Source organism: Penaeus monodon, unplaced genomic scaffold (genome assembly GCF_015228065.2).
Source record: "Penaeus monodon isolate SGIC_2016 unplaced genomic scaffold, NSTDA_Pmon_1 PmonScaffold_661, whole genome shotgun sequence".
Classification (NCBI taxonomy): domain Eukaryota; kingdom Metazoa; phylum Arthropoda; class Malacostraca; order Decapoda; family Penaeidae; genus Penaeus; species Penaeus monodon.
The window spans coordinates 34,748-47,500 of NW_023661673.1; the positions used below are offsets into that span (position 1 = coordinate 34,748).

The window sequence follows — 12,753 nt, forward strand, 5'->3', positions numbered from 1 at the left end:
TAAAATCCCAACTCTTTTAATTACCTCTACATCATATATTCGAAATGAAACTGGTGCCTTCCTTATAAGGGACTCACCAGTTCTTCCCCCTCTGTCCCAAACACAATATAAAAATAAAAGCTCGCATCTTTACACCTATTTTCACCAATATTACACCCTTTTTGACTCTAGAGCATGATCCTACGGCAACCACCTTTTATCATCCTAGTTCCTTTCCATACGACTACCCCACCACAACTCATTTGTGCTGCACCACCTTTTCTGACCAAAGATGGCCAGCACATGGGAAGACTGGGCGTCTCAGGGTCTACAGAAAAACAAGTAGAGCTTCACATCAATTTATCTTCGAGGACTCAAGCTTACTTATGTCACTTCATATCTTCAATGTCCAACACCATATTAAGTAATGCAAGGAGAACCATGTTACTGGTACAAATTAATGTAAAGGAAAAACAAACTTAAGTCACTCATTTGAGTGTGTCCTTTTCTCATAATTTTACACAAACTTCATGACAAAAATTATCGTCGATTTTTTGATTGTTGCAGCTCCAATATCGAATTCGGGGCAACGTCTCAGACAAAAATAGTATATCACAGCAAAACAACCAGGGCAGATTATATAAAAGGTCATCTTTCACGGGGGCACCCACATTGCTGGGTTTTTTTGTACGCTTTTTTCTTTTCGTCTGCTTTTCGTGTCTCGTTGCGCCTTCTTATTTTTCTTCTCGTGTTCGTAGTTCTAGCTCGTCCCGGCCCTATCCTTGATAACTACACGGCTATAACGTTGCTTGTGATCTATTCCAGAATGGGTTACCATGGAAAAACAAATTTCTATCAAGGCATCAAAGGGCCGTTACTCTGGCATTCTTTGGCTTTAATCAGTGATTGTCCCCACCCGGCTCTCAAAAAAGGAGGAAAATCACGAAATTGATTGTTTGGAATAAGCGGACCAGATGATGAAGAGAATCTAAACAAAAAGTGAGGGAAGGAATAGGACCTCGCTGCCACAATGAGCGAGGCAAGTCTGATTCCCTACATCTGGAGACCCCACCGTCTCCATCTACTGATCCCACAACGAGGGACTTCTGAAGTATCAGGGTGGATTGCAACTTATATTTGTAGACCTGCTAATATTGGTTTTCATTATATTAATGGAAATTTATCGGCAATATCGTCAGCCCCAACTGATATATATATCTTGCACATTTTATTAGTGAAGATAGAACAAGCCTTTGAAAATTTTACTTTTCTCTTCCAAAACTTCTATGGGGTATATATCCTCTATAGCCAGTACGACGAACGGTTGCTTCGAACAATGGACAAGGAAACAAGCTCATATTTCTACCGTCATTTCACCATCCAATACAGACGGTTTACATATCATCAAGTGCCTTAGTACAAGCTTGCACACACAATTCAACACATATTTAAGAATTGTTACGGCAAAACTTGTGTGGTGCACAAGTTTTATACTGATTAAGCAAAAGACTACCCCCACCTATCAAGTTTATGTAAACCCAATCTTTAAAAATAATGGAAAGAGATCTTATAGTTAATTTAAAGGAGTTCTTATAGCCCACTAAGAAAAAAAATTAATAAAGCCGATTATAACATGTGTTGTTGTTGAATCCTTACATTGTCCAAACTATAAGATTGTTGAGACTTTTAACAGTTCCAGCAATTTAAACATCAGCGTCAGTTTTAAGTAGTTTAAAGAAAACCTCTATAAAATGAATTACAAAACATCTTTTATTGATAAACCAAAACTGTTTGACGAAGCCAAGCGATTATATTGTCCCTCTAGTTTTTATACGTTGGATGTTTAAAAAATAACCAAGTTTAAAAAGGCACCCGATTTAGAAAACAAATAATTTCTCTTTCCTTTATCTTTCAAAATGAAAAGTTTACTAACACAGTTACTTTATGATGTGCCTTTTCGACATGACGGCCCTTCTGAATGGCGATGGGCACGCTGTGTACCTTCAGATAGCAGAAGCACGACGAAGAGCACCTGTGGATAAAGTACAACAGGTCAGCCCACAATATTCACTGTGGACACCACCTTCCAAGGTTAAGATAACAAAGTTACTGCTCTAATTCCATTTATTCTGTCACCCTATCTAATAAATACACAAAACAAAACCGTAAGTGCCAAGTTAAAACCCTTTGACAAGGTTCCTACATACCATCTTCAGGTCCCCCTGTAGTGGTTGAAGCGGATGAATCCCCGGATGGAGTTCGGGGTCTGCGGGGACCAGACTTAATGGTGGTCTTGATTATGTTCTGGCTGGCTGTTCTGAAATTATTAAATACAAATTTATGGATGGATTCCATAAATACTGAAAAGGTGGTCACAAAAAGGAAATTAAGATTGTACAAAGATTCTCCCTCGATCTTTGACATTCAAGCATACAAGATCAGGTAACAAGCAAGACCTCCTAACAATGACAGCAATCAGGCTTCACCAGAGTCTAAAGGTTAAAGGTAACAGAAATCATACTTCTATAAATTTAGACAAATTAAAAGATAATTTATTTCTTACCTTGTACTTCCTGGTCTTGAAAGCAAGCACAATGCCCTTTCCATCAGAGGCTGGCTCAATGCCGATAAGCCTGTTGCGGCCAGAAACCATTGTAGCGTGGGCTGTTTACATTCCTCAGGTTGTTAGCTTCCTGTGTCAGAGATATCGGATATTATTGTTTCTAAGTTTACATAGAGAAATGAACATATGAATAGGAAAACTTAATATAATAATTTCTTTCAACTCAGTACTTCATGAAATCAAAATGCCATAAAGACACTTAACACTTACAGAAGAGAAAGGTTTCTTGATGTCCCTCCTCTTGACAAGGTAGGCATGATTGTTGCGAATAATTTGCCAACACAAATCCGCTGACATCTTGGCGGCTTCTCTGTAAGAAAGAGAAATTCCTAAGTTTTCATACTACAGATATGGGTTTGCAAAAGCATTTGAGGAAAGGTAGGCAAGCCAAAGCATATCCTCTCAATATTTTGAACCTTGCTTTGATCTTGAAAGATCCATCCATATGAATGTTTTTTGTATATTACTAAATTTTGGTTGTTTGCCCTTTTTCTTACATGGTAACAAAGCCCTACAATTTGATGGTTCAAAACACACTAAAATAGATTTTATTAGCACTATTTCATTTGTCCACCCTTAGGCCTCAACAATCAGATGTTAATGTCTTGTCAGATTTTGAGATTTTGGGTATAGTGCAAAGTTGGTGCAAATTTCAAGATGTATACAAAATGTTATTTTTCATACCCTATGCAAAATAAACAATATATATATATATAAAATATAAATATAGAGTAGTATACAAAATAAGCAAGATTTAAAGTACATAATTTCACCTTTTTCTATTAAAGCATGATTTCACCCCCCACCACACCACCACCATCCACACAAACCACAGATTCCCAGGATTCCCCATAAAGCTTGTTAGCTGGAATAATAGATACTAAATGTAGAATAATGCAGTCCTGTCAAAGAATTACCAGAAATGGTAGTCCTGGGCTTTCTAAGACACCTTGTCATATTCATTCAATATACACATCTGAAGAAAGGACTGGTGTGGTCCTTCTATTCAAGGGGCTTATACAAGGCTTTGGTTCAAAGCAATCTGTGGTAATTAATGCATGTAGGAGTGGATTTATTTGTTCAAGCTGGGTAATGGGACAGGTGTGGTAAATTTGTTTTTAATTTTTTATAAATACTTGTAATGATCTTATCACTTTTCACATGGTTTGATAAATCACCCATCTCCAATGTACCACACTTTCCAGTTTAGCTTAGATGGGGTAAATCTATACAAAAGATGTCCTGCAATACTAACAAGTTTTAGGAAGAATGCATTTTATTGTGGTATAGTTTGGGAATAAAATCTATATGATAAGACAGAATACCTATAGCCATTTAATAGAGTAGCACTTTTCAACTCACTGATAAACCAAATCATACTTGATACTTGTTTTACCTATTATGCACTAGTTTAGAAAAATGCCATCAATCGCTAAAGAGCTACTCCTAGATGTTCAAATCCTCTGTATAGTATGAGGAAAACTACAGATAAATCAACAAATCAATTATAAGGAAGGAGAGTTTCATATTCCTTATTGTACTGGGCTTTGCAAAGTTCAATTGTTTTAGGCAAGACAACTGGTTTATATCAGTTTGCTGTAATGGTTCCCGTACACAATATACATTGACAAAGTACCATGAGGTTTATCGCAAAATGAGGAATGAATCAAAGTCCTGCAAGAATATTCTGTAGATGATATCTGTTGTACTTTTTTGCCACTGAGATCAACTGGCTACAGCAATTACTGTCAATGCAATGCTCTATTTGGCAAGTAAAATACAAGCCATAAATATTACATCATATACAAGGTAGAAATCATCAGCATTATGCAGTGGGGTCTTCAGGCAACTAGGAGAGGACAGGGGTGGAAGTATCCACAGGACAGCATCTGAGAAACCAACATACTCAAAACAAATGCATGGAGCCAAGGGCTCTATCCCCAGACCCCTTCCGGGCGTCATTTCTCCCCTACTCAATGTGGTCCTTTTGTATACTTCCCCATGTGTAGTAATCAAATCTAGTTGACATCACAGTAACGAATTAAACATTAAGTGCAGTAATTGATACTATAAGATACCTAAATACTTATTCTAGGCACACTATCCCCCTTACATGCAATTCATTTCACAATAAAAAAATAAGAACATCTTTGCATCTGAATGTTTTGTTAATCACACAAGTTTTTCAAATAGCAACAATACATCACAGTAACCACAAACTTGAAATACATATTCTTATGACCAACTTGTAACACAAAACACACTTTACTTTAACCACCATGCTATGACAGGAAAATCTAAGGGCACTTGGCATAAAATATGTAAAAACTATACCCACTAATATATAATATGATCTGCACAGGCAAAGAATAATGTCAGAAGTGAAGAACGGGTTACAAGGATCCTGTGTCCCCACACGTTTTCAGTGATTAAGTCCAGCCTTTCTCACCTTGCTGTGAACTTGGCTGCACAGAAAACCTAATATAAACCGTCTTTGCTTATGTAGCTCATGACGACACTGCCAATCATTGTAAATCTCTTGAAAATGTGCCATCTACCTGCAAATTTGACAGCTCTGTTGTCACAGTCATCACTGTGCATTGCAAAAGTGAAGTTTGTTTATAGTGCTACTCTTTCCCAACATTCTGGTGAAAATGATCTCACTGAAATTTTTGACCTCTGGAATAACACTAAATTCAGTGAAAAACAACCAGTTCCAGCTACAGAAATATGCTATTAGTTTGTTACCCCCTAGCCCTCTTCATTCAAACCTTTGGGTTACCCAATTTGTAATAGTGTACAGCTGGTGGCAATTAGGAGGACTCTGGGGACGAAGCCCCAATTGAGAAACAGTAACTGGGCGAGGTTCAGGGGCAAAAGCCACTGGGTTAGCTTAGACTTTGGGTTTGGTAACAGTCAAGTTTCATTCAGTCATCTTCCATAACGAAAATAACAATATTGTGTATTACAGTAACTTTTTTTACACTGTGCAAATTGATGTTGTCTGGCCCACATGTTCAAAGGGTGCTGCATACTCGTGTAGCTATTTTGAAATACAGCATGTTGGCTCACAAATTGTGCGCAAAAAATGGGGGGGGGGGGGTTTAGCACATGCATGTGACAACCATTATGAGAGCCAATAGTATTACATTAAATAATTTAACTAATCACATGCCACTGTGCATGTGACAGGTATTATTGTGGGTAAAGAAAATCAAATATAACAATTCTCTGCTCAACATGGATCCCAGGTGTGATCCTCATTATTAGTATTTTATCTCAATTTTGAGAGCAAAACACCATAGAATTCCTGAGGTGAAAGTATTTTGCCAAAGGCAGTAAACTGCCCACATTGCAATTTATCTTGCAAATGTCATGAAGATTAACATGTGGCACTGTGGCGGGTGGAAAAAAAGCGATACTAATTATACGTTTTCTTAACCAGCTATTATACAGGCACACTTCTGTAGGGACATTAGGAACCTGTCAAACTATCTTGTTTGTGAATAATTGGTTGCAGAAGTATTGGGATCATGAACAAATTATTAAATGTATTAGTATTTCAAAGCCAACTAGCACAGATTGGAGTTTTTGTTCTGAACTAAACCCATAATTGGTTACAAAATCAAAATTCAAGGTGGTGCCAGCCGAGATCAATAAGACGTTGCTCATGAACTGAAAATACAACTTGAGAAGACTGCTGAACTAGATGTGGGTCTTTGGGGTTATTGAGCGGGTGCGTAAAAAGAAATTTGTTGTCATTGCCTGCAGCAACTACAGTGCCAACATGCTCATTCCCCTAAGAAAGAATATATAAAACTGATCAGTGTGTTATACTGTGATGGTTGGGCTGCCTACTGTTGCATTATTGCTACAACATCTGAGTATTAATAATTCTGAAAACTTTGTAACCCACACGACCACAATACACACACACAACATTAAAAGGTAATCTTTACGGTATGGACGCACTAAGCTAGGGCAAATTGAAGATGATATTCTTGTCGGCACAGGAACTAATTTGCAGAAACAAACGGTAACGCCACAAATTAAGGAAAAAGGTCATGGATAGCGCCGCTCAGAGTCCAAGTCCACTCGCTCGGTGCGAAAGAATAAGTTGCCGCGCAATTCGCACAGCGTTTTCTGTCGTACTGCGCACCTACGTCATCACAGTGTCACGACCAATCAGGTGGCAGCAGTTTATCAGCGATTCTAATTGTTCATTAAAGTTTAGTATAAAATTCCATATATGATAAAAATATACACGGTCATCTATTTACAGTTCATATATATGCGCTTATAGTCGTTTTTATGTTAAAAAAATTGTTTCCATGCTTATTTCCTCACACCTATTAAGATTTTTAATTGCTTAACTACTCAAACCATGCAGCCAATGCTTAAGCTATTTCGAGTATGCAAATAACACCTGCACATTTCTAGAATACACCGGTGATCTGCCTCATTCTTCTCAGTGACAATGACTGATGTGTGTTCTCTGTGCTATGGTGGTGTACTTGACTTTCACACAAAATTTCATGGAAAAACCGAAGACCTTATAAATTTTTTTTACAAAATCATGGACTTTTATCAACTGAAAAAAGTGTGAAAAGTGTAGTACAAATTGCAGACTAGATATTAAGAACAAAAACTTTTAGATGCGACAAATCAAGAAAAATTCACAAGTTTGGCTCGCATTTCCGAAAAGTTCCGTTCTTGATCTTTGTAAATATGAAGTTTGGCTCGCATTTCCGAAGTCGCATTCTTGATCTTCTTAAATATGAAGTTTGGCTCGCATTTCCGAAAGTCACATTCTTTGATCTTCGTAAATATGAAGTTTGGCTCGCATTTCCGAGAAGTTGAATTTCTTTGCATTCATAATTTTCTTTGGTCATCTACCGACACTCAAATCAAACTGAGGCCATTCTATGCTCCCCCCCCCAAACCCCCGGTTCCCCACGTGTCCCCCAAGATTGTTGGCTGGAGTTGAGGGACTTTGTCTCTGGCGAGTGCATCCATACCATAAAGAATTACCCATTGAAAGATTGTGGAGACACCTAAAGGAGTGGGTAAAGCTGGGATCAGAAGCAAATACATTCCACAATACCTTGTGTGATATTCATAATAAATAATTCTCTTCTACATTCCTCCTTCCTGCAAGCAGCAGTATGATACCTGCCATAGGGCAGAAGAGAGAGAGACTTACCCCTGCCAGCCCAAGTTCCTCTCTTCCGAGTTAATAAAATCAGGTATGGTTTCACAATTACCTCATTTATTACCTCAGTTATTTTAGTGTGTGTGTTCGGTTTTCCTGTGTACAAATCATACAAATTCCTCCAAAAAATACAGTGCAAAGCCGACTCTTACACATTTTATCAACTTTGTTGTTGAGGGATAAAAGTTCTGCCAGTCATCAACAAAAACCAAGCAATTGTGACCATAGACGGAAGCGAAGAAATGTTCGGTGTTTCGCGATATAAAGGTATGTGGTTTTACTCTAGGGGTCCTGGGGGTATAGTCCCCTGTTAGGTGCATATATTACCCCTGGGGGTCCAGGGGCATAGCCCCCTGTCTAGGCGTATATATTACCACATGGGGGTCCAGGGGCCAAAGCCACCTAGCTTGGGAATATATAGTTCATAGTGTATAAATCCCACAGGATTTAGGTTAGGTTGGTTTATTAGTTAGGACGCATTGTACGATTACCACGGGGGATCTGGATTATGTGAAATCCCGTAATTTTTACCAAACGATGGGTTTGGTTCCCGTAGAGTTTTTCGAACGTTGGCGCATCGGTGCGTAGAGTTTGAAAGATGGCAGTGACGTCCGTAGAGTTTCAGTCCGATTTTAAGCATTTTTTGTGCTTGTTTTACACATTTCTGTTCTCTTTTCTTCTTATTTCGGTATGGGTCCAGTTTCATCCAGCCTTCTTTTATATAGAAAATAACATATGCAAACGATAGAGCAAATAACTCTAAGAAACTTATCTTCTATGCAATTCCGTCGCAACTCAAAATAACGAAGTTATTAGACACGGAAGTGTCTGAGAGCACGAAATGAAAAACTATCTCAATATTTTAAAAATCGCCATCCGATATCCTTTCCTATTTTTTGTAAACAAAACAATGATGCCGCTTTATTTTGTAAAATTTATCGCAATATTTCTAGTTTCGTTCGTAGAAAATGTCCATATCAACTTACATGAAGGACATTTTATTTCTCCCCAAAAGGATATGATATTACATGAGTATTACTATGATAATATCGAATATTACAGAAACCAATACAAATCTTACTCTGCGCAAATCGATGTGTCTGCCTCACATTACGGGCAAGAGGGGCCTGAAGAATTGCGCGGTAAATTTGAAATCCAGTATGTTGGCGTACCAAGTGCGCGCAAAACATTTTGAAATGAAATAGTACAGCGCATGCGCGTGACAATGTCACGAGAGGCAATAGTATTACATAAAAATGTTTAACCAATCACATAGCACCACCCGCGTGATAGGTATGTATAGTGGTGAAGTAAAACCAATGTAATAACTCTTTACCAAAATGGAGGACGCAAGGTGCGCAGGGTGTATCCACATTATTATAAAATCATTTCTGATTATTTGGGGAAAATGAAAAAATCGGTTTTATTTCTTAGGGAACACGGTGTTTTGCCTCGGTCGGTGAGTTGCCCACATTGTAATTTACCTTGCAAATATCGTGAAGATCGACACGTGTGGTATTGTGGCCGATGGAAAAAGATCGCTAAGACAAAACGGCGCAAAAGTTGCGTTTTCTCGACCAGCGATTACACAGGCACGTTCCTGCAGGGGACACATTTGGAACCATTTAAAGTAGTTTTGTTTGTTAATCATTGGCTTCAGAAGCATTGGGATCATGAAACTGTCATTAAATGCATTGGCATGTCAAAAACAAGTAGCGTAGATTGGAGAGTTTTTGTTCAGAAGTAACCCAAAATTGGTTACAGAATCAAAATTCTATAGGAGGTGCCGGTGTAATCGTTGAGATCGACGAAACGCTGCTCGTGCGCCGGAAGTACAACAGAGGGAGGCAACTTAGTCAAGTGTGGGTCTTTGGGGGTATTGAGCGTGATTCTAAAAGAAATTCGTGTGCCGTTGGTAGGCAGTGATAGAAGTGCAGACACGCTCATACCCCTAATAAAACAATTCATTTTACCAGGAAGTGTTATATGTAGTGATGGGTGGGCTGCCTACCGTAATTTAAAACAACATGGGTACGAGCACCTGGTAATTAATCATTCAGAAAATTTTGTAGACCCACCACTTCCCACATATCCACACACAGAATATCGAAAGGGTTTGGCTGGATTTAAAAGAACTACATTAAGCGTCCGGGTATGCGAGCTGATTATTTACAACAATATTTATCTCGCTACCTATTCATAAAGTCATCTGAAACCCCACTCCATAACTTTTTTACCGAGGCGGCACGGCTCTACTCGCCCCAAGGTGGGAGAGCGAGAGAGGTCCCCTGCCTCCCCCAATACCAATGGAGGAAGATAGCTCTTCTGAGAGTGAATAATCAGGTAAGAGTAGGAAAAAATTGTATCGCCGGTAACTTATACTATAATTTTACAGATTTACCAGAAGTCAATATTGTGGAAACCTATATAAATTATATCCGTTTACACAAATATGGATTTCTGAACGTTTTACTTTGAAAAAATGGGCATTGTTGGTAAATTAGCGGATTCACTTCACAAACGAGCACAAATGCTAGCCAATGAAAACTTCAATGACGTCAGAGTTTTCTGACCAATCAAAATTCGATATTTCGGAAATCCCTGCCCTCGCCCGGGAAAAAACGTTCAGTGTGTGTCCGGCCGGTGTGAAGTAAGTGTTCGTGTGAAAAAACATTTTATTGAAAGCCGGCTAAGTTTTACAAATCGCAAAATACATCTTCCCCTGGAAATACTACCTCGTCGAGGTCGACGTATTATGGTGAAGCGTAATAACGGAGGCGCGACGATATAAGGTTTGTACAATTAACCGGGTAAAATCTACATATATATTACACAAAGTAATTTTCAAGTAAAGCAAATTCATGCAATAAAAATCCTTCTAATAGGACAATAATACAGGCAGTATTAATATAAAATATTTCTGATTTGGCATTGCAAACGACCGCAGTTGAATGATCGGGCGAGCCGGCGTCAGCGCGCAACGAAATCGGCCTAAAGCTTTCGTAGTTTCCGTGGACGGACAAGTATTTTAAACTGCGCGGCATGAAGCACCGCCACAGCCTCCGAAGTATTTTGGCCTCGGACAAAGGTCAATAAATTCCATCTTACATTTTAAGACAAGTATAAGTATTGAACTGTTGCCTTGTTGACGATAAGCATCAACTAGGGTTTGCAAGCTATGTTACTAAATTGCGTTCAAAGCTTGTTGTTTGAGAATAACATCCGCGGAGACTGCGTGTGCCGCAACGATTGCGCGACAAGTAACTGTCAATAGCGCATTTTATTTATTTATATATATTTTTCTTTGTTTGTATTATTTGTTAATGCTATCAGTACATAAAATACCGTTGCTATTCGTGGAACAGTTAAGAAACCCTTGTGTATAAAATTGATACCGTCATCAGGAAAGTTTCGAAACACATTTTCAAAATAAAAAGCTGCTTTTGTCCAATCATTGATCTAGTACATTTGGAATGTGCGTCAATCAGGCAAAAAATAATCCCGGATTTAACCGCAGAATTGAATACCGTAATTGTATAGATGAAACATGGCTCTTGCCACCGTAGAGTTTCTGCTAACCCGATTTAAAGTTATTTTAGTGTATTTGTTCTGCTTTTGTGTGTGTAAATCATGCAAATTCCTCCACAAAATACAGTGCGAAGCCGGCTCTTACACATTTTATCACTTTGCCGTCGATGAATAAAGTTCCGCCAGTCATCAACGAGTCAAATGCGACGGAAATCATCATCATAACAGCTTTAAACCACGAAGGGAGATTCCATTCCAAAAAAAAATGGTTTCGAAAGTCGGAGGCTGGATGAAACTGGAAATTTACCCTTATTTCATCCTGTTTTACTCCACAATTTCCCTGATCTACTTCATGCCCTCCCTATCGGGACTAATCAAATCACATCAAGATTGTTGGCTGGAGAATGCAACTGAAAATATCATCAGATTCGTTGTCACCTCACGAAAACAAATATGATATAAATATTGTCTGAGAAGACCGGTTGTCATCATCGTCATTTTTCGATAAATTAACACAAGTCAAATGCGTCAGAAATCATCATAAAAGCATTAAACCACGGAGATTCCGTTCCAAAAAAAAATGGTTTCGAAAGTCAGAGGCTGGATGAAACTGGAAAATTACCTTAGTAGTTATCACAGCCTGATATACGAGCCAATCAAGGGCCCCAAATGCCAAAAATGTGATTAGAAACCAGGGAGTGTAGCCTCCTGGCTTAGAAAATATAACAGTGTATAAACCCCACAGGGTTAAGGTTGGGGAATACAAGTTCTGTCAGAGTCAAATGCCATAGAAAACCATAATATAACAGCACTAAGCTATGAAGTATAATACATTCCTTTTTTTTTTTTTTTTTACTCGGAGGCTGGTTGAAGCTTGAAAATTACCCTAAAATCGTCTGTAGTTGGCTTCTGAATAATCAATTTCTGGTATTCAATACAATGTGTCCTGACCGCATTGCTTGTTTTCATACTGAAATCAGGAAGCTGTAAGTCTTCCGACCAATTAAGTATTCCTTATACAACTAAAGTTACGAAGACCAACTGGCACACACCTTCCCTGCAACTGGCAGAGAAGACTATCGATCTAATTCAGCAAAATCCCTTCCTAAAACCCCAATGTTTACATCCTCGACTCCTCTCGCGGGACAACACATGGCTCCCCCAAAAGCCTCATATTTATTCTCACATTTCTCCCACTTTTTCTTGATATTCTTCCACTTTCAAACCAACACAGTCACAACTCGTCGACTCCTCGTCGATACACACCGAAATAACGCACAAAACTTCACTTAGAGAGAAATGCAGTTAAAAACTGTTGCGCTTTCGACTCACCACAGACAACGTGAGGCAGAACACCGACAGAAGGAAAGATGGCGGTGTTGTTGTGGAGGAGGAAGCAAACGCGACGAAG

General features: G+C 38.6%; 1 pseudogene; it reads right to left on the bottom strand.

The window, feature by feature from the left end:
* Positions 1-2,260: 2,260 nt before the first annotated feature.
* On the bottom strand, positions 2,261-12,640 carry LOC119571508 (annotated as a pseudogene).
* Positions 12,641-12,753: the final 113 nt, after the last annotated feature.